The 26,530-nt window shown below is 36.3% G+C and overlaps 3 pseudogenes; 2 read left to right on the forward strand and 1 right to left on the reverse strand.

The window, feature by feature from the left end:
- The first annotated feature begins 16,924 nt into the window (after positions 1-16,924).
- On the forward strand, positions 16,925-17,700 carry LOC149255650 (NDR1/HIN1-like protein 6; annotated as a pseudogene).
- Positions 17,701-21,757: 4,057 nt separating this feature from the next.
- Positions 21,758-22,654, reverse strand: LOC149255651 (NDR1/HIN1-like protein 6; annotated as a pseudogene).
- Positions 22,655-24,493: 1,839 nt separating this feature from the next.
- LOC149255652 (NDR1/HIN1-like protein 6) lies at positions 24,494-25,313 on the forward strand (annotated as a pseudogene).
- Positions 25,314-26,530: the final 1,217 nt, after the last annotated feature.

Genomic DNA, 26,530 nt, shown 5'->3' on the forward strand with positions numbered 1-26,530 from the left:
ACTTCTTTTACAATGAATTTGTATTGGTGCAGTCATTTACCAGTACGCAGGCTGCTACCTGCAGAGAGCTACAACTCTCTCTCTCTCATTCTCCAATCTCTCCTGGAAGGGAGCTACAACCCCCTACTTCTTTTAAGGACCACATTTCATTAATTTTCAGACTGGATCCAAGAAGATCAAAGAATCAACTAACAAATCTTTAGAATCACCCAAGCACCAGATCAATATACAAGGATAGTATGTGTGATAGCAATTAGATCTAGTCCATTAGATCATATAAGGATGAACCTGATTCATTCATCCATCAATACTGAACATAATCAATCACTTCTCAGAATGTTGTTATCAGTACATAATACCAGTAAACAGACATCACTTCAAACCCAAAACTCTTTAGTAAACAACAGAGGCAGCTAGAACATATTTTAAGAAAAGAATGCAGCTTCTTTAATGGAAACCTGCGGGTGACCGCTCCTACACCATCTACTGATCTACGGTTATCCACACCCGAATAGGCTTCTGACTTGTGCGTGTCTGCAGCTGCACAGTCTTCTTCTCGGTGAGCATCTGCACCTATGGCTGTGGGTTGCCCATCTCTAGCCTGTGATCCTTCGCACTGATCTCTGACCTGCGCGCTTTCTCCTTGATATAGATTCAGTAATCACTCATCAACTGATCACAAGAATTTCTGATCTATTCTTTCTTAAGATCTTCAATCTTCACCGATGTCTTGCCAAAGGATCTCCTTTCCCCTTTTATAGTCAATGCTCTTGCTAAAAACCATGAATTGGAACCGTAGTTAACCAAAACAAGGGATCTGAAAACCTGGGGCTCAATAGCTTGGACTGATCACTTAATCAATGACTTAAGTGATAAAACGGAGAAAATGATAAAAAAATATTTCAAACAACGAAGAGGCGAACTTCAAGCTTGATTCACCCGTTACTATAATGTATCGGGTCCACTCCTTATCGCAATCGGCGTTTGCACACAACATAGCCTATTGCCGATGGCCGATCTGATGGATCGGATGCGATATGGCAATTAACCATGCTTTATATTCATGTCGGGTCCACATGCATTCATCGTTATCGGTGATTGGATGTGGGAAGCCTTTATAATATAAGCAATTATTGCGGATGCGATATTATTACAGACGGCCTTTAATGCCTCCATCGGGTCCACCACCTCTTATCGCAATTGGCACTCAGGTGTGGCAGGCATTTAAGCATTGCGATACACACCTCTCCGATATGCCGGACGTGATATTATTATAAACTGGTTTTAATGCCATCATCGGGTCCGCGTTATTATCACAATCGGAGGTTTGGGGTTGACGACCCTTTATACATCGCAATATACTGCGGATGTGATATAACAACAAATCGAATTGTGATATGCTTTCGGGTCCACACATATTATCGAAATCGGAGGTTTCAGTGGTGGCACATAGCTGAACCCCCGATTAGCGATGCGCCGATATCCATATATGCCGATATATATATATATATATATATATATATATATATATATATATATATAAACTTTTTGCCGATAGTGTTAAACACATATAACTGTGTTTTTCCGCCGAAAGGGGAAATGCATACATGCCTTTGTTTATTGTATAATGCATATATATGGGTTTTAATCGCCCGATAACTCCTGATAAGCTCCTTGCATATGTGAATGTGCCTCTATTGCTCCCGATGGCTCGATGGCTCCCGATAACTGCTCCTTTGGCATATATATGTGACATATACATATATATATATATATATATATATATATATATATATATATATATATATATATATATATATATATATATATGGCTCCTCTTATCTCCTCTTGGCTCTTCTTCGCTCCATCTTGCTCCGAGATGCCCTGTTTTCTCTGTTTATCTCTTCTGTAGATTCATCTGATTGTATATAAGTGATATGTTCATCTATGAGAGGGTTGCCATCAAGTACAACACATGCATCATAATTCCAACAATCTCCCCCTTTGGACTTGATGGCAACAACACCAAAATCACTAACAACACCAAAATCGCTCCCCGCCTTTGACATCAAGGGAAAAGGGAGAATCCAAACATACTCTTTCCTTTATAGTGTTAAACACATATAACTGTGTTTTTCCGCTGAAAGGGGAAATGCATACATGCTTTGTTTATTGTATAATGCATATATATGGGTTTTAATCGCCCGATAACTCCTGATAAGCTCCTTGCATATGTGAATGTGCCTCTATTGCTCCCGATGGCTCGATGGCTCCCGATAACTGCTCCTTTGGCATATATATGTGACATATATATATATATATATATATATATATATATATATATATATATATATATATGGCTCCTCTTATCTCCTCTTGGCTCTTCTTCGCTCCATCTTGCTCCGAGATGCCCTGTTTTCTCTGTTTATCTCTTCTGTAGATTCATCCGATTGTATATAAGTGATATGTTCATCTATGAGAGGGTTGCCATCAAGTACAACACATGCATCATAATGCCAACAATCTCCCCCTTTGGACTTGATGGCAACAACACCAAAATCACTAACAACACCAAAATCGCTCCCCGCCTTTGACATCAAGGGCAAAGGGAGAATCCAGACATACTCTTTCCTTTATATATATGCGGCTATCCACACTTGCTTCTCCTGACTATATCTCCCCCTGAGAACCTGCTCCTTTTGATTATAAACCGTATCATGAAAGAGATAGAGACATATTACTCCTTCTGCACTACCATAATGCCAACAATGCATTATATATGCTCCCCCTGAACCTGTACACGTATACCCCATATGAACCTTGCGTTCAACCACCAACAGATGAGATTTAACAACAAGATGATGCATCAACAAACCCCAGCTTTTGCCCAAGGTATTAAAAGGTCTCCTTGGGCAATGGTTTCGTAAGTATATCAGCCACTTGTTCCTTAGAAGGAACATACTCCAACTTGATCTTTTGTTCAAGCACTTGTTCCCTGGGAAAATGATACTTGATTGGTATGTGCTTGGTCTTTGAATGCATGATTGGGTTCTTTGAAATGTTGATTGCACTTGTATTATCACGTAGGATGGAGATAGGTGGTGTACAAGTGATTTGAAAATCCTGCAAGGTCTGCATCATCCAAAGAAGTTGAGTGCAACAAGATGCAACAACCACATGTTCTGCTTCAGCTGTAGATAAAGCAATCGAACTCTGTTTCTTGCTAAACCAAGATACTAATCTGGAACCCATAAAGAAAGCACCACCACTTGTGCTTTTCCTGTCATCCACACTTCCGGCCCAATATGCATCTGTGTAAGCATGAAGTGTGAGATCTGTGTCTCTAGGATACCATAAGCCATAGTTTTGAGTTCCTTGAAGATATTTGAAAATTCTCTTCACTGCCTAAAGATGAGTTTCTTTTGGATTCGCCTGAAATCTTCCAACTATTCCCACTGCATGCATGATGTCTGGTCAGGTACCTGTCAAATACAGTAGACTTCCAATCATAGATCTATAGGTTGGTTGATGAACTGCTGCTAATTCATCATTTGCACTAAGACTGCATCTTATAACCATAGGGGTACATACTGGTTTCGAATCTTTCATGCCATACTTCTTCGGAATCTGCTTGAGGTACTTGGTTTGAGACAAGAATATATCGCCTTCATTTAGTTGGATTTGCAATCCAAGAAAGTATGTCAGTTCTCCAAGCAAGGACATTTCAAATTCTTTCTGCATCACCAAGGCAAACCTTTGACTCATAGCTTCTTCATTGCTACCAAACATAATATCATCTACATACAGAACAAGTATTAGCAATTTGTCATTTTCAATTTTTATATAAAGATTGTTATCTGCTGATCCTTTTGAAAAACCATGTTGATGAAGATATTTGTCCAAACGGTAGTACCAAGCCCTTGGATCCTGTTTAAGACCATAAAGAGCCTTTTTCAGTCTGCATACAAGATTTGGATCATTCCCAAGAATGAAACCATCTGGCTGCTCAATGTATACTTCTTCTTCTAAGTCTCCATTCAGAAAAGTTGATTTCACATCCATTTGAAATACTTTGAACTTTTGAAAGCTTGAGAGAGCAAGGAACATTTAGATGGCCTCAAGTCTTGCAAGAGGAGCAAAAGTTTCTTCAAAATCTATTCCTTCTTGTTGGGCATACCCTTTACAAACAAGTCTTCCCTTGTTTCTAATTACTTCCCAATTTTTGTTCAACTTATTTTTGAAGATCCATTTTGTTCCTATGACATTCTTATCCTTTGGTCTAGGAACCAACTCCCAGGTGTTGTTCTTTTCGATCTGTTCAAGTTATTCATCCATTGCCTTGACCCAACATTCATCCTTGCATGCCTCTCTTACATTTTGTGGTTTAGTGGAGGAGAGTAATTCCAAATAGCTTGAACCTTCTACAGTTGTTCTTCTTGTTTGTATGCCTGCCTCCTTTTGTCCCAGAATTTGAGATTCTGGATGATTCTTCTGTACATACCTGGATGGAGTATTCTTTCTATCCTTATCTGTTCCTCTGGTGTCTCTTGAGGTTCTTCTTCTTCATCATTAGTCTGATTTGGAAGGTAGTCTTCATCCACTTCGATATTTTCATAATTTACTTGCCTAGGAATGTATCCTTTTTCATCAACCACTACATCAATGCTGTCAACAATTCCTCCAAGTCTTTTATTGTAACACTTATATGCTTTGATGTGGGGAGAATAACCAAGGAGAATGCCTTCATCTACTCTAGGTTCAAGTTTTCCAAGCTGTTCATCATTGTTCTTGATATAGCATTTGCTTCCAAAAATTTTGAAATGCTTTACCGAAGGTGTCTCGCCATACCAGATCTCATAAGGAGTTTGAGTGTTGTTCACTCGGACATTTGTTTTGTTGAGAATAACAACCGCAGCAAACGTAGCTTCACCCCAGAAGGTTGCAGGAGTTCTAGACTCATCAAGCATAGCACGAGCCATTTGTTGAACAGTTCTGTTCATCCTTTCCACCAGTCCATTTTGCTAAAGAGTCCTAGCTGTAGAAAATTACGTTCTTATTCCATTTTCTTCACAAAAATAAAAAATTTCATTTGAGGTAAATTCCCCACCTCTGTCAGAACTGAGGCACTTAATTTTGTGATTCGATTCATTTTCAGCCAGGGCTTTGAAAGCTTTGAATTTTTCGAATGCTTCGTCTTTGTGCTTCATAAGTCCTAACCAAACCATCCTAGAGAAGTCATCAATGAATAATATAAAATATTCTTCTCCTCGAGGTGACCTTGTCCTAAATGGACCACATACATCTATATGTACCAGCTCAAGAGGCCTGCTAGCTGATCCTTCCTTTTTAGGAAAGTTAGTTCTAGTTTGCTTACCAAACTCACATGATTTGCATATTGTGTTGTCTGGAATTTTGATGTCTGGAAGACCATGGATTGCATGGTATTTTCATGCTTTCCTTATTTTTGAAAAGCTTAGGTGCCCCAACCTCCAGTGCCATAACCAATGTTCATCATCCTTTCTCAAATAGCATTGTTGTTGTCCTTCTTCAAATATGTATAAATTATTTGGAGTTCTTCTGCCTTTGATCACTGTTTTTCCTGTATTGAGATCACGAACACTACATCCATTTGATCGAAATATTACCTCGGTTCCTTGATCGTACATCTGACTGACACTCAGAAGATTATGCTTCAAGCCATCAACATACAAAACATTTCCAGCTTTGACCTTTTCCTTCAATTGAGCAGTGCCTTTTCCTTTTATGACTGCAGGGGTATCATTTCCAAAAGAGACTTTCTTACCCTTTTCTAAAACACTATATGATTCAAATTTTTCTTTATCACCCGTCATGTGTTTTGAAAATCCACTCTCAATGTACTATTGATTTTCCCGTCCTTCTGCATAAAAGGCTATTCCACATCTTTCTGGTAGTGGTTCCTTTATTCTCCATGTTATAGTGCTTGAGGATAGTTCCTTTGTCTGTTGAAACCTGCTCCTGCATTCGTAATATTCATGATCGAAGTTATTACAAATAGAAAATTCTATTTCACTTTCAAGAGCCGAAAAGTTGTTATAGGTTCTTTTTGTAATTCCAGTCACACTTCTTTATTTTTGAGCTTCTCTAGTCATGATTGTCTTATAGGAAACACATTGAGCTGCTTTGTGACCAAAGTTATGGCAAGAGAAACATTGGCCATTGAAGAAACTTCTGCGATTATCAAATTTACTAGCCATATGATTGTAGTTTCTATTGTCATCCATTCTTGAGACAAATTGAGAAGATCTTACCTGTGGCTGATTGTAGCTTTTGTTTTCCCTTAAGGTGAATTGTCCCTGGTTTATTCTTGGTGGAATTTGTCCCTGTTTTACATGGTGATCTCCATTTGGCTTTTGTTCATATCTCCTTGCTACATCGAGATAACTCTTTGAGGTGGATGCTTGAGATGCTTCTCCATTATACCCCATACCTGTCTTGATAAGTGGAGAGTGTTGTACATTGATGATCTTATCTAGAGTTTCAGATCCTTTAACAAATTTGAGATTAAGAGCTTTTGATTTCTCAATTTCTTTTCGAAGCCCAACAATTTCACACTCTAATTTTTCAAGAGCTTGTTCCTTTTCATCAAGTTGGATTTGAAAAGTGTCAATGATCATATTCTTTTCTTCTAAACATGTTTTGAGTCTAGAAATCTCGTCATAAAAACCATCTACATCTATAGCATCCATGAAATCATCATCTTCAAAAGCCATTAAAATTTTATAGTTGATACCTTGTTCATCTTCAACACAATTTGAAATACCATCACTATCTTCATGAGTGTAGTAACTTTTCTTATTTGAATTCTATTTCTTGTTCCATCTAACAGGTTCTTTCCCTTTATCTTGATCAGGACATTTGGCAGCATAGTGACCGACTCTCCCGCAAGCAAAGCATTTGAAGGGTAACTTACCTCTAAATTCCAGTACCCTGTTGAAGATTCTTTACAAAATTTGATTCTTCTTCCTCTTCTGATGCATGTCCTAGTTCATAGAGTCTCCTTTGCCTGAAGCCTTGAAGGTTGCTTCTCTCCTATCTGAAGGTCCTCCTTTCCTCATTTCATAAGCAGTTAAAATTCTGTGTAGTTGTGACATGGTAAGAGTTCGTAGACTCTCATTTTCCTCTATTGCAGAAACTTTAGATTCAAACTTAGGGGACAAAGATATGAGAACTTTTTCAACCACAACCGCCTCTTTTATTTCTTCACCCAAGTTTTTCATGCAATTAACAATCTCATCTACACGAAGGAAGTAGTTAGCCACACTTTCATCATTGTGCATTCTGAGATTTTCATCCTGAATCCTGAGGGTTTGAAGTTTTGCTCGTTTTACCTGTTCATCTCCTTCGTAGCTCAAAACAATCTTGTCCCATATTTCTTCTGCAGATTTCTATTGCATAACCTTCATGACTTCTGATTAAGATATGCATCCCAACAGAGTATTGAATGCCTTTGCATTTGTTTCATATTTCTTCTTCTCACCCGGATCTGTAGGAGTAGCTGAAGGAAAAGTGTACCCTGTATCTATGATATCCCAGACTTCAGTACCAAGAGATTGAAGATAGGCAGTGACTCTTACCTTCCAATATATGAAGTTTGTCCCATCTAAAATTGGTGGCCTGATTGATGCTTCCCTCTCGTAGTTGCTCATGATGAACGATCTTCCTTCAAGCGATCAAGCTTCTCTGAAGGACCTGCTCTGATACCAATTGTTGGAAATAATACTGAGAGGGGGGCTGAATCAGTATTATTAAATTCTTTTCAATAAGCTATCCAGATTTATACTTTAAATTATTCTTCCGATATTGATAATTAACTTGTATGTTAGTACCAAATAATAATCGACAAGAATAGAAAATCTCACAAAGGAACACCAGATATAAGGTGGAAACCCAATGTGGGTGAAAACCACCTGCTGCAATATGTCTCTATCTTCTTTCAAATAGAACTTCTTTTACAATGAATTTGTACTGGTGCAGTCCTTTACCAGTACACAGGTTTTTACCTACAGAGAGCTACAACTCTCTCTCTCTCGTTCTCCAGTCTCTCCTGGGAGGGAGCTAAAACCCCCTACTTCTTTTAAGGACCACATTTCATTAATTTTCAGACTGGATCCAAGATCAAAGAATCAACTAACAAATCTTTATAATATAGGAAGCCTTTATAATATAAGCGATTACCGTGGATGTGATATTATTATAGACCGCCTTTAATGCCTCCATCGGGTCCGCCACCTCTTATCGCAATCGGCACTGGGGTGTGGCAGGGCTTTAAGCATTGCGATACATACCTCTTCGATATGTCAGACGCGATATTATTATAAACTGATTTTAATGCCATGATCGGGTCCGCGTTATTATCGCAATCGGAGGTTTGGGGTTGACGACCCTTTATACATCGCAATATACTGCGGATGCGATATAACAACAAATCGAATTGTGATATGCTCTCGGGTCCATACATATTACCGCAATTGGAGGTTTCAGTGGTGGCACATAGCTGAACCCCCGATTAGCAATGCGTCGATATCCATATATGTCGATATATATATATATATATATATATATATATATATATATATATATATATATATATATATATATATATATATATTTTTTTGCCGATAGTGTTAAAGCATGCATATATGGGTTTTGTAAGCCCGGTAACTCCCGATAAGCTCCTTGCATATGTGAATGTGCCTCTATTGCTCCCGAAGGCTCGATGGCTCCTGATAACTGCTTCTTTGGCATATATATATGACATATATATATATATATATATATATATATATATATATATATATATGGCTCCTCTTGTCTCCTCTTGGCTCCTCTTGGCTCCATCTTGCTCCGAGATGCCCTGTTTTCTCTGTTTATCTCTTCTGTAGATTCATCCAATTGTATATAAGTGAGATGTTATTCTATGAGAGGGTTTCCATCAAGTACAACACATGCATCATAATGCCAACAGATACAAAGCCTCATTCATGTAGAAATATATTTTCCGGTGTCTCACCTCCTCCTATACATGAATGTTATATGTGTTTGTTCCCAAGAATAGTCAAGTTCTACTCTATTACCTCTCTCAAAGATGGGTGTGACATCTCCCCTCCTAACGTCCCATATAGGGTGAATTGGGAAAAAGTTGATTGTAATTAATTATGGGATAAATAATAAAATAAATGAAACTAACATTTAAAAAATATGAATCAATTTTTTTTTCAATTTCTTGGTTATTAAGAGTGCTTATTATCTTTTGAATGGATTGGACATTTTTTAACATTCCATGAAATTCTTGACCAAATGAATTCTTCTATCTTGATTTTCCACTTCGTCTTGTACATTATGTCACTTCACACTACTTAATATTCATTGAGTTGTGGGTGTTTAATATCACAAAACTTTGAGATATAACCAGATGTTTGAGAATTTTCCCAAAATGTATTGAAGTGTAGACTAGACTTTTCTCACTTACATTTAGTCCCACAAGTATTTAGTCTAAGAAAAAATAAAAATAAATTATATGCACCTTTGAATAATCATTATATATCTTTGAAGACAACTACATAATCATTATGATTTCTCTTCTTTTTCCACTATGAAACCATCGAGATGGATGAAAAGTAAATATAATGATCCAATCTAGGTCAGAAACCTTGAAGGTCATATTTTTCTCTCAGGAATTCATGAGTCCAACTTGGGCATAAAACCCAGAATTTGACCTTATTATTTTAGTAGTTTTTACATAGAATAAAGAAACACTTGTTAGAGACAACTATTCTACCATTCAAGTTGAAGTTTAATTGAATTTTACCTAACACGAAGTGTTTATGTATTAAAAAACAATCCAAGATTTTACCTTCATCTGTAGACATTGGCTTCCTAATTTCAATTGTATTTATATCTCTTGAAAACCTACAATCACACAGCTAGTCCAAAAAAGTATATTTCTTTAATTATCAGTTAATTCCAAAACATGTAATTAATATTTCATTCACAACATATATACACAATTCAAATATCTTACACAAGTACTTGAAAGACTAAATACTTATCTATTTCCTTTCAGAAATAGTTCATAGGCTTCAACGATCCTCCCAGTGTTGAACTGACTTGTATAAATATGTTTGCATGAGATCTCCCTCCAACTGTCATGTAAAAGTAGGAATATTATTGGAGTTGTCTACCCCAACAAACCGATGTAGCATCCTGTAAACCATTTTCTGAGTTTACCAGTCATTATCTCCCACTAGTAAGGTTTATCTAGATACTAGATTTATCTCCCACAATATCTTGTTCAAATTCCACCACATGGTATTTCTCTCCAACCCTCTAATTATCAAGGTGGTCTTGAATCTTTGTTTAATATTTTAATATCTTGTTTCCTTTCTTCTAGAAACACAAAACAAATTCAAGACAAAAATGTATTTCTCTTTTCTTCCTTTTTGTTTTTCTACCTCATTAGGCATAACTAACTTCAATTGTTTCCCCTGACACTTATTGGTTAATCTCTCATATTAACATATTAACATATTTGTGAAGGTTAATGTTCTAGGATAAATTTTCATTCTTTATTATTATTTTTTTTTTATTAAATAAAACATATTCCAACACATGTCTTTTTGATTTCTCAAAAACAAATAAAAGTTACAAAATAAGTCTTTCTAGATTTATTAAAAAATTGTTTCTACATGAATTATTTTTGTAGATGATACACCTCTACAAATATTTGGCTTTCAACATAAGGAAAGATAAGTATGGAACATTCTCAAAATATCTTATGGGTAAATTATTATCCAAATGATATTAAATGTGCCTAAGATCAAGAAAATGGGAATGATCAAACATTATAGAACAAAGAAGTGAGGTGTAACACCGCTCTGTAAAAACCATGAATGTTTTGTTTTACCACAAATGACTGGATAAATTGTGGGCCAATTGAAGGCCCAGGTAAATGCAAAAACATAAAATATAATTTTATGTTATTGAATTTACTTTTGTAAATAAGATAACCCATTGGAAGCCATAAAATCATGAGAAAAGTGCTAAAATAGTATTTCATCTACCAGAATGTTATAAAACAATTACAAGACAATTATTCCTCCACCTAGAGATAAATAACCTCAGTTGGGACAAGGAAGCCAAGAGGGGAGAGGGAAGAAAACTTAAGGCAAACTTGAAGACTTGGTACCTGGTTAGAGGAGGTCCAAGTGAGGAGAATGAAGTTGTAAGCTTATGAAGCTGCAACAAGATGTTATTGTAAGTAGGCAGGATGTTGCCAAGAATGGATTATTGAGTTGGTTGGCCAGTGGAATCCAAAATCAGATATATGTGCTCAAATTAGCCTTGAGATTGGACCTGGTGGTGTTAGAGAAGGTCTAGGGTTTGGCTTGTTATGGTCACTAATCAACTAGCACTCTAGAGATGAAACTGGGTCAAGGGAAAAATGGACCTATTTTCCTTTATCATCAGTTGGGTGGAGCACTCTTATCCCTGTGATTTTGCAGCTAAATAAGACAACCAATAAAGATAAGTATCGACTAACTATTTACCTTTATCATCAGTTGTGTGGAGCACTCTTATCCATGTGATTTTGTGGCTAAACAAGACAACGAATAAAGATAAATATCAACTCACTATTTATGACACACTACTTTTTGACTTGTTAAGCTAGTAATATTTATTGTGATTTGTTCATCTAAAATTTATTGTAAGTTTTATGTTTAAAAAAATGGGGTAAACCTGGTTAATTCCAGGCCAAACTACATAACAGTAGCCTAGAGTGGCCTTGCCTTTGTTTTTTGAAAGTGAGCTGGAATACCAGAGGGTCATAGGAATAGGTTCCATTAAGAATAGTTTCCAAATGAGTTATGGAAAAATAACAGAATTAGTAAGCACATAATTTATAAAAACAGAGTGTAAGTATTCAATTATTTTCAAGTATTTCCAGTCAGTGCATACTTCACTTACATTGTAAATGGTTGTAAAAGTTGATTATGATATGGGTTGTAGTCTAAAAATACGATAACCTAAGTGAAATAAACTAAAATTAAGACATCAGTTGTAAAATCGCATAAAAAGGAAAGGAACATTTAGTATCGGCAAGAAATGTCGAATATGGGAAACTTATGTCTCATAGAGTTTCTTGGGTAGGGAGACTTTCAAATCAGATAAACGAAGATATTAGTGGAGCTATTAATGTAGAAATGTCATGAAATTTCCATACAGAATCCATGTTTATAATGTGCAATTGAAGTGAAACATTTGACAGTCGAAAGAATGAATCAAATATATGTAGAAAGTGAGGTGAATAGACCATGAAAATCATTGAACTATTATTTCCTAGCTCGGAAACTATACATTTATTACATAAATAAACAACATCGGTTGACCCAAATCATTTATCTCAGCACAAATTTGAGTCTCATAAGAGGAATAGATACAATACAATTAAATAGAAAAAAACTTACTGCCAGAGTAACACATAAATCACTAAGAATATGTTGTGACACACTGTTCTTTAAATAATTATAAATATAATGTAAACTGTTATAGGGAATATGAAAGATTCTCAATTCTGCATAAAACTCAATGTCTGCAAAATAACAAATAATCGTGCATGATGGAAATAAAACAATCCAAGCTCGTAATTTTGACTAAATTGTAAATAAAACATGAGGGTCTCTGCTTTGAATACAAAATTAAAATTCCATAAATTCGAGCAGATCAGTTTGAAAGAATACCTGGGTCACTCAGGGTAATTTGGTGCCCCTAAATAACATGCAATTTATTGTAAGGCGAGCAAGAAATTGGCTACAACGAATATGATGTAGAGTACAATGTTAAAGCGTATACCGGGATTTGAAAAGTACTTATAGCAGTGAGAAGAAAAAAAAGAATTATAACCTAAAGAATGAGATAGCAATTGTAATGTGACCTGAGATAAAGGCCCATTAATTGCTTGAAGCGTGGAAGAAACCCCCAACTCTTTTGTGAGACTCTGCATCTAGAGAGGGGAGTAGCATAACAAAATTGTAGCTTAGCAAAACAAAAACAAAAAAGGATTGGAATTTGTAGCAACTAATAAAATCTAGTGCATGAGGTTACCTGATAAGTGGAAGGCGTTGAGAAGATTCCTCTAATATGTTATAATCGATTTCCAACTGAGCCTAACAATGACTCCTACATATTTCACGAGGTTATTGTTAACCAAGGTACTCATATAATATAACAAAGAAGTAAAAAAAACATATAACAAGGATATTCTCTTCGTTGCACCTATTGCAGTGAGTATGGCAAACTCTGGGAACTGAAACAAAGGAAGTTGTCAACTGAGTAAAAACTGGATTACCTATTAAATCAAAAGGGAAATTGTGAGAAACAAATGAATAAGCACTTCTTAAATTATCTAAAACAAAATTTTAGGCAAAATCTTGTCTTCACTTACTTGAGTCTGGTGGCCATTTCATTGAAAAAGGAATACTCAGGTGTACACCTGCAACAAAGCAAATCCATTCTGAGCTTGGTTGTCGAGAACTAGCAAGTATGGAAACATAAATAATATAATAGTCTATAGTTACTTGTTTACATGAAGACATGCCGAAAATTGAGACCATGATAACTCCATCTGAAAGTCTCGCAGAGACGGTGATGGAAGAAAAGAAGATTAATATCACCAATAAGAACTTTTGGAGATTACCAGCTGACAAATAGTAGCAGACAGCAAGAAAGGCCATGAAGGATAAAACCCTAGCCTGGAGGTTGTAGACAAAACCCTTCGACAAAGAATTGAATAGAATGAGCACCGAAGTCAAGGAGAGGTTGGGTAGTTTCCCTAGCTATCCTAAGTAACCTGCCCACCATCTGATTAGGTGGTGCAATCCAACGACGCGGGTGGGCACACTTGTCCCGGCATACAAGTGGCATTTATTCGATAATTTTACATTTAACATCGAAATAGGGTTATAATTTAAGCCATAACATTACATTATACCTAGTAAAGGTTTGATACAACAACAATTTATTATGGTATGGAGTGAGAATCCTTCATACAATGTTCACAATATTTCATCATAACATTAAACATGTATTACATATCAATGTGTATGGTAACCCAAGAATGTTGATGTCAATATGTGCCTAGAATACTAGTTAAATATATATGTATAGGTAATTAAAAGTGATGGTAACTAATTATAGCAGCACTTACAAAAATGTCCTGGCACACACACACACACACACACTATATATATATATATATATATATATATATATATATATATATCGATCAACATAGGACATAGCCATTAATAAAGAAAAACCCCATGGATATATGTACATGTCATGTTGGTGTAATAACTCAGTAGTTATATTACCTTAGTTGATTTTATCATGGAATAAATAAACGAAAGTTGTTAGTTACACAATAATTAATACATTCATCAAGAGAAAAGTTCTTATATATCGTCCTAAGACAGTTGTATTCGTAGAACTTCTTTTTATGTAGCAATTATAAGGGATTGGGTATGTTACATGAGGGTTTAATGACTTAGAAAATGAATGAACAAAATCATAGTTCTCAATGTTGTAATCCTAATTTTAAGTTTTGTGATGTTTAAAAGGTTCATCATGTGTAGGTTCATACCCAAATAGAATTAAAACCATACAAATTGGAAAAATTTGGCAAGGTTAACAAATTACTTTATCGCAAATAAAATCATTAACACACTTATATTTTCGACAACACAAAATGGTGAATTATCTTTACAACGAGCTTGCAAATGTGTAAAATATACATAGGTTGTTAAGAGATTTACATTCAAGTTCTTAATTACTTTATTGAAAATAAAATCATTAACACACTTATATTTTCGACAACACAAAATGGTGAATTATCTTTACAACGAGCTTGCAAATGTGTAAAATATACATAGGTTGTTAAGAGATTTACATTCAAGTTCTTAATTAAATGTAGTTACCATTAAGTATGTGTTACAATAATGATGGTGGTATGAATTATATAGTGAGTGTTTGAATGACCGACATCCGACATTCAACCCCAACATTATAACCACATCAAATGCAAAAAAACACTCTGAACTAAGAGGTTATAAATAGTTAGAGAGATAAAACATAAAAACATAAAGAAAGAAATATGGCCTCATTTCCTTAAGTTCACTTGATGTCTATTCATTGCTCTTGAAAAATATCATAAAGTAACATATTTACAACTAACCGCACTGGTAAGTTTTCTACCCCATTATAATTTACACATAACCCATCACTAATTGTTTTGGTTTTTTCCAAAAGAGAAAATGGAAGCAACAAATAAAATAAGATTACGGAGAGAGTGGATTTAAGGAAAATTTAGAAAGATAAAATTTCAAAGCTTCATAGAAAACATTAGTTAAATAGAACCTAAAATGGTAAATAAACCAACCTAATAATAAAATTTTGTGAAAATAAACTATTTAATATTATAAAAAATATATTACATTAAAACATAAATAAGAGTAAGTGAAAATACAAATGATTTTATTCCAAAACATCCATTCACATTTGTCTTAATTTAATATAGAAATTATAATGATGTTTCAACCTCAAAGAATTTAAAATCTAATAATCTTTTTCAAACTTAAATATAATAAATTATTAAAAATAAAACCTTTTCAAAATTACACAATATTTATAAATATTTTAAAAATAATATTGTTTGTTGAAATTAAAATCACTGTTACAACATAAAGATAAAACACTTACACAAATTCAATTTTGGTTCCTCCTAATATAATCATAATTAAATTCAAACAGGATAAGCACGTATAGGCAATGATGATACTAATCATTCATTCAAAAATACGATGATGATTATGCGGAGGAAAACGGTTATGTCGCTGTGAATAAAATAAAACCAGCACAACATTCGAGTCAAGCGCACCTACCACTGTGAGAGCATCTTAAAACGGGCAACTCCTATTTCCATCACTATAGCATTATAAATGCACTCTTAAGAGACTGTGACGACAGTCTTGGGAGACGGGTTCTGACATCGGCTATGGCTGTCAACCCGTGTGCATCCTTTCCCGACGAAAAGATTCCGATTAATAAAAGAATGTGTCGATGTCTCTGTATGTATTCGCATTCATCCACCATGACTTATGCATCCATGATGGATCCCAGAAATTGCGTTGATAGTACGCCCTGCTTTTGGAGGTTATGGCATGGAGCATACATGATTGTATACGCTCAAGTTTTTAAATTATGCGCGGGCTAATGAAATTCAAATTTGAATTCATTATGGAAAATCAACCCCGCCCTCATTTCCTTCAAAAAAAAAAACCAAACCTCTATGCGAACCATGCCCATTATCGACGATAGAAGAACTCTGGAATTGGTAAGATTGTTAGTTGATCAGGGAGAGCTCCGACATGATGCCCTGTACAGATAACAGGGTCTCCTCAGCCCACTTGTTGCCGAAGCACATACACAGAACAATGCATAAGAACGTGGTTCGAAACTGGTACACGATACTAACCGCTCCAACTGCTGCAGGAAGCTTCGTTACTCAGTTTTTCCACCCAGCGACCTATGCTACATTCCCTCACTTTCCAAAACGCAGATTGGAAATACTCGTTGTCGTTAACTAACATCTCTTTTGTGGATGCTCCGCGCCTGCAGAATTCATTCCCATCATTGCATGAAGGCCTTTAAGTTTCCGGGAGCCCCAGGATCGATTCTCGTCAGCCTAAGTCGATTCATTTTAAGTTTCGGGAGCCCCAAGATCGAGTCTCGTCGGTCCAGTTCAAGCTTCAGGGACGCCCATGATCAAATCTGGTTGGCCTAAATCGGTTCATATCGCTTTGTTCGCAGCTCGGGGCCCAGTGCCATGATGGCAGATAAACAGAGAATCTACCCGATGACTGCAGATGTCGAGAAGGATGCAGGCGAATATGTAATCGAGAAGCCGAGCGCTCCATTGGTGCCCAATTCCAGCAATCTTTCGTCTAAGAGGGGCGGAGTCGATCCCGCTGGGAGTTAAAGATTCCAAAGGACCAGGTTATCTCCAGAAGAGAGCATCCCAGATACTTGTCACTGCCTCCCAAGCGCTAGTGCTCCTGTTGCCGCTGCCTGTGTTGCACCATTTGCGTTTTAATTGCGCTCGCCTGTGGCGTTCTATACTTGGTCTTCTGGCCCAAGATCCCGAAATACTCTGTCGACAGCATCCATATTACTAATTTCGCCATCAACCCGGTCGATTTCAGTACAAATTGCCAATTCAATGTGAAAATAAAGGCCCGGAATCTCAACAAGAGGATCGGTATATATTATCTGGACAACATCCCTCTCGCAGTTTTGTATTCAGGCTCGAAGCCTTGCACAGACTTCCTGCTGGTATTCTACCAGGGCCACAAGAACACCACTTTGTTGGAAGTGAAACTCGGTGGGACCGGTGCTAAGCTCACCAAAGCCATGAAGTCTACGCTCAATGCGTAGATAAATCAGGCGGGCATTCCCCTGAAATTGAAGGCGATGTTCGATAAAGGTTGGGAAGTTGAAGTTATGGAAGATAACAGTTCGCGCGCGCGATGGGACCTTATCGTCAACCAGCTCGATGCCAAGGCCACAGTGACTGTTAAGAATTCCAAGGTGCGGCTCAAGCTATGAGGATTGCATTGAATTCATGGTTATGTCACGGTTAGGGTTAAGTGTTTTTGTGATAGGACCATATAGATGCTACCACTGCAGATATATTTTTTTGATATAAAATTTGTTTTGTGCAGACTCCATATAAAATATTAACTGCAAACTTTCAGTTGGCAGACATTATTTTTAATAGCGTGGCCCTGTTTTTATGTAGACATGTTTTGGTATTTCCAAAATATAATTGGATTCTTTACTCTCTATTGTTCTTCCCTTGCTCTCACGGATGAGTAAGTATTTTGTGGATATGTTGGTGAAATTTACAATTAAAGATGGTATATTTTAGAATGAAATTGGATGTAGAGTAACTGTTTGAGCCATTACTGTTAGTGTAAATATTTAAATTTGCCCATGGAAAGTTTGAGGGTTTGACTTTAGGATTTTGGGCTTCGTCGCACACAGTTTTTTCAAACCGTGGTAGCTAGCATGAATATATAGTATAAGGGAATTCTTCAGAATGAAGGTGTCCTCCAACTAACAGTGAAGCACCCACCAAACCCTGCTTAATGCAGCTATAAGCTACAATAACCCGACTGTACATAAACGAAAATTATGGAAGGAATTCTGTTAATATGTACACAAATCACATAGCCTCAAACTCATAGGCTGCATACAAGAAGAAAAGAGGGTGCCATCAAACTCAGAGGTTGCGCACATTTAAAAACCAAAAAACAAAATTCAATAATATATGCTAAAGTCTATTTGAAGAGGATCAAAAAACTTGAAATGCAAACAATTTTCGTCTTAATATTGTAAACAATATTAAACTTTAAAGAAGGATCAGATACTTTGAAATGTAAACTATTTTTATTTTAATATTGTAAAATTCGAAGGAAATAATTGTATTGGGAGGAATTGGATTCCTTGATAATTTTGAATTTTGTCTTGTTATTAAAATGTTCTTAATTTCTAAGAGAAAAGTTATTGTTTTAATAGGGGATTGGATCTATGCATCACAGAATACATGTGCATCTTTGACATTAAAAAGTTGGAAAAGAAAAATTTAAAGCGAAAAAACTGAGCAAAAAAAATAAATTTACACACTATGATCACAGAATACATAGTAAGGCAACATTTCAAGATTTCTGTTCCCTTTTGCAAGTAAACTAAACTGCCTTGGTAAAGCAACAATTACAAGTTTCTATTCCCATTTTGCAAGAAAAGACGCTGAAAAATACTACACCTTCAATAGTATCCGGATTCCCTTGAACTAAGCCTCAAAATCTCCAGTTCCGCAACAGTTCTACAGGTTGCTGGCGTGTTCTGGTCCTCACCTAATTTTGACATAACCGCAAAGTTTTTATTGTTTTAATAGTGGATTGGATCTATGGATAACCTCAAGTTTTATGGTTATTTTAAAATGGGTAAAATTTTTCAAAAGTAATATACATAGAGATATATTTTCTTAAATCAAATGAATAGATTAAAATATAAAATGAATAGATTATAAGTTTTTTTATTAAATAAAATTATAATGTTAAACAAAATTTTTATTTATTTAGAAAATAAGGTTAATTCACTCACTGCCAAGTACAAAGTTTTTTATTTTATTAAATGAAATTATAATTTTAATCAAATTTTTTGCTTATTTAGAAAAGAATTTCCACTTCTCATTAAAGTCATTCATGGAGTAAGATAATAAATTGTCAAATTACTAAAATACAAAGTTTTTATTTATTAAAAAAAATTATAACTTTAAACAAAATTCTTATCTATTTAAAAAAGAATTTCCACTTCTCACTAGTTAATTCACTCTTTGGAGTAAGTAAATAAGTAGTCAAAATAGTTCAGTACAAAGTTTACATCTTTTAAATGAAATTATGACTTTAAACAAAATTCTTATTCATTTAGAAAAGAATTTCCACTTCTCACTAGTGAATTCACTCTTCGGAGTGAGTTAATCAGTAGTCAAAATAGTTAAATACAGAGTTTACATTTATTAAATGAAATTATGGCTTTAAACAAAAATATTATCCATTTAGAAAAGCATTTCCACTTCTCACTAGTTGGCTAAGTGGACAAACTCATCCTTTAAGTGGATTTTTTTTTTTGGGTGGAGGCAATGTTCCCCCTTTATCTACTCATTTTTTCAAAATTATGAGTGAGTATTTGGATTGTATTAAAATAAGATAAACTCTTGGGAGAAAATTTCTAACTTTAAAATTCCATCATTCAATATGCATGAGAAACTTTACTTTTAACTTATCAAAGAAGAAGTGCAAATATTTTTATTTTTATTTCTCTTAATGCATGTAAGCATTACATAAGAGATGGATGTTACAATCTCTTCTATACTAGGTTGATAAGATGTTATTGTTATTTTTTAAATTATCAATGATGAGAGGAAATATATATATATATATATATATATATTCTTCATGCAAGTGAACATTACATAGGAGATAGATATTACAATATCTTTTGTAATGGGTTATAAAATGAGTCTTTCTTTGCATCATAGAGAGTCAGACCCATTTTGCGACACATAAAACTCATCCAAGTTAGAGATAAACCCATTTGAATATATTCATCTTAACTATGGATTTACCAAGCAAGAAACAAAATCAAATTAACCTTATTTTCTAAATAAATAAAAATTTTGTTTAACATTATAATTTTATTTCATAAAAAAAACTTATAATCTATTCATTTTATATTTTAATCTATTCATTTGATTTAAGAAAATATATCTCTATATATATTACTTTTGAAAAATTTTACCCATTTTAAAATAACCATAAAAACTTGAGGTTATCCATAGATCCAATCCACTATTAAAACAATAAAAACTTTGCGGTTATGTCAAAATTAGGTGAGGACCAGAACACGCCAGCAACCTGTAGAACCATTGCGGAACTGGAGATTTTGAGGCTTAGTTCAAGGGAATCCGGATACTATTGAAGGTGTAGTATTTTTCAGCGTCTTTTCTTGCAAAATGGGAATAGAAACTTGTAATTGTTGCTTTAGCAAGGCAGTTTAGTTTACTTGCAAAAGGGAACGGAAATCTTGAATGTTGCCTTACTATGTATTCTGTGATCCATAGTGTGTAAATTTAATTTTTTTTTGCTCAGTTTTCTGGCTTTAAATTTTTCTTTTCCAACTTTTTAATGTCAAAGATGCACATGTATTCTGTGATGCATAGATCCAATCCCCTATTAAAACAATAACTTTTCTCTTAGAAATTAACAACATTTTAATAACAAGACAAAATTCAAAATTATCAAGGAATCCAATTCCTCCCAATACAATTATCTCCTTTGAATTTTACAATATTAAAATAAAAATAGTTTACATTTCAAAGTATCTGATCCTTCTTTAAAGTTTAATATTGTTTACAATATTAAGACGAAAATTGTTTGCATTTCAAGGTTTTTGATCCTCTTCAAATAGACTTTAGTATATATTATTGAATTTTATTTTTTTTTGTTTTTAAATCTGCGCAACCTCTAAGTTTGATGGCACCCTCTTTTCTTCTTGTATGCAGCCTATGAGTTTGAGGCTATGTGATTTGTGTACATATTAACAGAATTCCTTCCATAATTTTCGTTTATGTACAGTCGGGTTATTGTAGCTTATAGCTGCATTAAGCAGTGTTTGGTGGGTGCTTCACTGTTAGTTGGAGGACACCTTCATTCGGAGGAATTCCCTTATACTATGCATTCATGCTAGCTACCACGGTTTGAAAAAATTGTGTGCGACGAAGCCCAAAATCCTAAAGCCAAACCCTCAAACTTTCCATGGGAAAATTTAAATATTTAGACTAACAGTAATGGCTCAAACAGTTACTCTACATCCAATTTCATTCTAAAATATTCCTAAAATATACCATCTTTAATTGTAAATTTCACCAACATATCCACAAAATACTTACTCATCCGTGAGAGCAAGGGAAGAAAAATAGAGAGTAAAGAATCCAATTATATTTTGGAAATACTAAAACATGTCTACATAAAAACAGGGCCACGCTATTAAAAATAATGTCTGCCAACTGAAAGTTTGCAGTTAATATTTTATATGGAGTCTGCACAAAACAAATTGTATATCAAAAAAATATATCTGCAGTGGTAGCATCTATATGGTCCTATCACAAAAACACTTAACCCTAACCGTGCCATAACCATGAATTCAATGCAATCCTCATAGCTTGACCCGCACCTTGGAATTCTTAACAGTCACTGTGGCCTTGGCATCGAGCTCGTCGACGATAAGGTCCCATCGCGCGCGAACTGTTATCTTCCATAACTTCAACTTCCCAACCTTTATCTTCACGGGAACATCGCCTTCAATTTCAGGGGAATGCCCGCCTGATTTATCTACGCATTGAGCGTAGACTTCATGGCTTTGGTGAGCTTAGCACCGGTCCCACCGAGTTCCACTTCCAACAAAGTGGTGTTCTTGTGGCCCTGGTAGAATACCAGCAGGAAGTCTGTGCAAGGCTTCGAGCCTGAATACAAAACTGCGAGAGGGCTGTTGTCCAGATAATATATACCGATCCTCTTGTTGAGATTCTGGGCCTTTATTTTCACATTGAATTGGAAATTTGTACTGAAATCGACGGGGTTGATGGTGAAATTAGTAATATGGATGCTGTCGACAGAGTATTTCGGGATCTTGGGCTAGAAGACCAAGTATAGAACGCCACAGGCGAGCGCAATTAAAAAGCAAATGGTGCAACACAAGCAGCGGCAACAGGAGCACCAGCGCTTGGGAGGCAGTGACAAGTATTTGGGATGCTCTCTTCTGGAGATAACCTGGTCCTTTGGAATCTTTAACTCCTAGCGGGATCGACTCCGCCGTTCTTAGACGAAAGATTGCTGGAATTGGGCACCAATGGAGCGCTCGGCTTCTCGTTTACATATTCGCCTGCATCCTTCTCGACATCTGCAGTCATCAGGTAGATTCTCTGTTTATCTGCCATCATGGCACTGGGCCCCGAGCTGCGAACAGAGCGATATGAACCGATTTAGGCCAACCAGATTTGATCATGGGCGTCCTTGAAGCTTAAACTGGACCGACTTAAGCCGACGAGACTCGATCCTGGGGCTCCTGAAACATAAAATGAATCGACTTAGACCGACGAGATTCGATCCTGGGGCTCCCGGAAACTTAAAGGCCTTCACGCAATGATGGGAATGAATTCTGCAGGCGCGGAGCATCCACAAAAGAGATGTTAGTTAATCGCAACCAGTATTTCCAATCTGCGTTTTGGAAAGTGAGGGAATGTAGCATAGGTCGCCGAGTGGAAAAACTGAGTAACGAAGCTACCTGCAGCAGTTGGAGCGGTTAGTATCGTGTACTAGTTTCGAACCACGTTCTTATGCATTGTTCTGTGTATGTGCTTCGGCAACAAGCGGGCTGAGGAGACCCTGTTATTTGTACAGGGCATCATGTCGGAGCTCTCCCTGATCAACTGACGGAATCTTACCAATTCCAGAGTTCTTTTGTCGTCGATAATGGGCATGGTTCGCATAGAGGTTTGGGTTTTTGAAGGAAATGAGGGCGGGGTTGATTTTCCAGAATGAATTCAAATTTGAATTTCATTAGCCCGCGCATAATTTAAAAACATGAGCGTATACAATCATGTATGCTCCATGCCATAACCTCCAAAAGCATGGCGTACTATCAACGCAATTTCTGGGATCCATCATGGATGCATAAGTCATGGTGGATGAATGCGAATACATACAGAGACATCGACACATTCTTTTATTAATCGGAATCTGTTCGTCGGGAAAGGATGCACACGGGTTGACAGCGATAGCCGATGTCAGAACCCGTCTCCCAAGACTGTCGTCAGAGTCTCTTAAGAGCGCATTTATAATGCTATAGTGGTGGAAATAGGAGTTGCCAAACGGGCAACTCCTATTTCCACCACTATAGCATTATAAATGCTCTCTTAACAGAGTCTAAGGACAGTCTTGGGAGACGGGTTCTGACTGTCAACCCGTGTGCATCCTTTCCCGACGAACAGATTCCGATCGATGTCTCTGTATGTATTCGCATTCATCCACCATGACTTATGCATCCATGATGGATCCCAGAAATTGCGTTGATAGTACGCCATGCTTTGATAGGTTATGGCATGGAGCATACATGATTGTATACGCTCAAGTTTTTAAATTATGCGCGGGCTAATGAAATTCAAATTTGAATTCATTCTGGAAAATCAACCCCGCCCTCATTTCCTTCAAAAACCCAAACCTCTATGCGAACCATGCCCATTATCGACGATAGAAGAACTCTGGAATTGGTAAGATTCTGTCAGTTGATCAGGGAGAGACCTGACATGATGCACTGTACAGATAACAGGGTCTCCTCTGCCCGCTTGTTGCCGAAGCACATACACAGAACAATGCATAAGAACGTGGTTCGAAACTGGTACACGATACTAACCGCTCCAACTGCTGCAGGAAGCTTCGTTACTCAGTTTTTCCACCCGGCGACCTATGCTACATTCCCTCACTTTCCAAAACGCAGATTGGAAATACTGGTTGTCCTTAACTAACATCTCTTTTGTGGATGCTCCGCGCCTGCAGAATTCATTCCCATCATTGCGTGAAGGCCTTTAAGTTTCCGGGAGCCCCAGGATCGAATCTCGTCAGCCTAAGTCGATTAATTTTAAGTTTCGGGAGCCCCAGGATCGAGTCTCGTCGGCTTAAGTCGGTCCAGTTTAAGCTTCCGGGATGCCCAAGATCAAATCTGGTTGGCCAAAATTGGTTCATATCACTTTGTTCGCAGCTCGGGGCCCAGTGCCATGATGGCAGATAAACAGAGAATCTACCCGATGACTGCAGATGTCGAGAAGGATGCAGGCGAATATGTAATCGAGAAGCCGAGTGCTCCATTGGTGCCCAATTCTAGCAATCTTTTGTCTAAGAAGGGTGGAGTCGATCCCGCTGGGAGTTAAAGATTCCAAAGGACCAGGTTATCTCAAGAAGAGAGCATCCCAGATACTTGTCACTGCCTCCCAAGCGTTGGTGCTCCTGTTGCCGCTGCTTGTGTTGCACCATTTGCTTTTTAATTGTGCTCACCTGTGGCGTTCTATACTTGGTCTTCTGGCCCAAGATCCCGAAATACTCTGTCGACAGCATCCATATTACTAATTTCGCCATCAACCCCGTCGATTTCAGTACAAATTGCCAATTCAACGTGAAAATAAAGGCCCGGAATCTCAACAAGAGGATCGGTATATATTATCTGGACAACAGCCCTCTCGCAGTTTTGTATTCAGGCTCGAAGCCTTGCACAGACTTCCTGCTGGTATTCTACCAGGGCCACAAGAACACCAGTTTTTTGGAAGTGGAACTCGGTGGGACCGGTGCTAAGCTCACCAAAGCCATGAAGTCTACGCTCAATGCGTAGATAAATCTGGCGGGCAATCCCCTGAAATTGAAGGCGATGTTCAATAAAGGTTGGGAAGTTGAATTTATGGAAGATAACAGTTCGCGCGCGATAAGGTTGGGAAGTTGAAGTTATGGAAGATAACATTTCGCGCGCGATGGGACCTTATCGTCAACCAGCTCGATGCCAAGGCCACAGTGACTGTTAAGAATTCCAAGCTGCGGGTCAAGCTATGAGGATTGCATTGAATTCATGGTTATGGAACGGTTAGGGTTAAGTGTTTTTGTGATAGGACCATATAGATGCTACCACTGCAGATATATTTTTTTGATATACAATTTGTTTTGTGCAGACTCCATATAAAATATTAACTGCAAACTTTCAGTTGGCAGACATTATTTTTAATAGCGTGGCCCTGTTTTTATGTAGACATGTTTTAGTATTTCCAAAATATAATTGGATTCTTTACTCTCTATTGTTCTTCCCTTGCTCTCACGGATGAGTAAGTATTTTGTGGATATGTTTGTGAAATTTACAATTAAAGATGGTATATTTTAGAATGAAATTGGATGTAGAGTAACTGTTTGAGCCATTACTGTTAGTCTAAATATTTAAATTTGCCCATGGAAAGTTTGAGGGTTTGACTTTAGGATTTTGGACTTCGTCGCACACAGTTTTTTCAAACCATGGTAGCTAGCATGAATGTATATTATAAGGGAATTCCTCCGAATGAAGGTGTCCTCTAACTAACAGTGAAGCACCCACTAAACCCTGCTTAATGCAGCTATAAGCTACAATAACCCGACTGTACATAAACGAAAATTATGGAAGGAATTCTGTTAATATGTACACAAATCACATAGCCTCAAACTCATAGGCTGCATACAAGAAGAAAAGAGGGTGCCATCAAACTCAGAGGTTGCACACATTTAAAAACCAAAAAAAAATTCAATAATATATGCTAAAGTCTATTTGAAGAGGATCAAAAACCTTGAAATGCAAACAATTTTCGTCTTAATATTGTAAACAATATTAAACTTTAAAGAAGGATCAGATACTTTGAAATGTAAACTATTTTTATTTTAATATTGTAAAATTCGAAGGAAATAATTGTATTGGGAGGAATTGGATTCCTTGATAATTTTGAATTTTGTCTTGTTATTAAAATGTTGTTAATTTCTAAGAGAAAAGTTATTGTTTTAATAGGGGATTGGATCTATGCATCACAGAATACATGTGCATCTTTGACATTAAAAAGTTGGAAAAGAAAAATTTAAAGCGAGAAAATTGAGCAAAAAAAATTAAATTTACACACTATGGATCACAGAAAGAAAAATTTAAAGCGAGAAAACTGAGCAAAAAAAAATTAAATTTACACACTATGGATCACAGAATACATAGTAAGGCAACATTTCAAGATTTCCGTTCCCTTTTGCAGGTAAACTAAACTGCC

Source organism: Pinus tabuliformis, chromosome 7 (assembly GCF_031772625.1).
Source record: "Pinus tabuliformis cultivar Carrire ecotype Pingquan chromosome 7, CPIR1, whole genome shotgun sequence".
In the NCBI taxonomy this organism is placed as follows: domain Eukaryota; kingdom Viridiplantae; phylum Streptophyta; class Pinopsida; order Pinales; family Pinaceae; genus Pinus; species Pinus tabuliformis.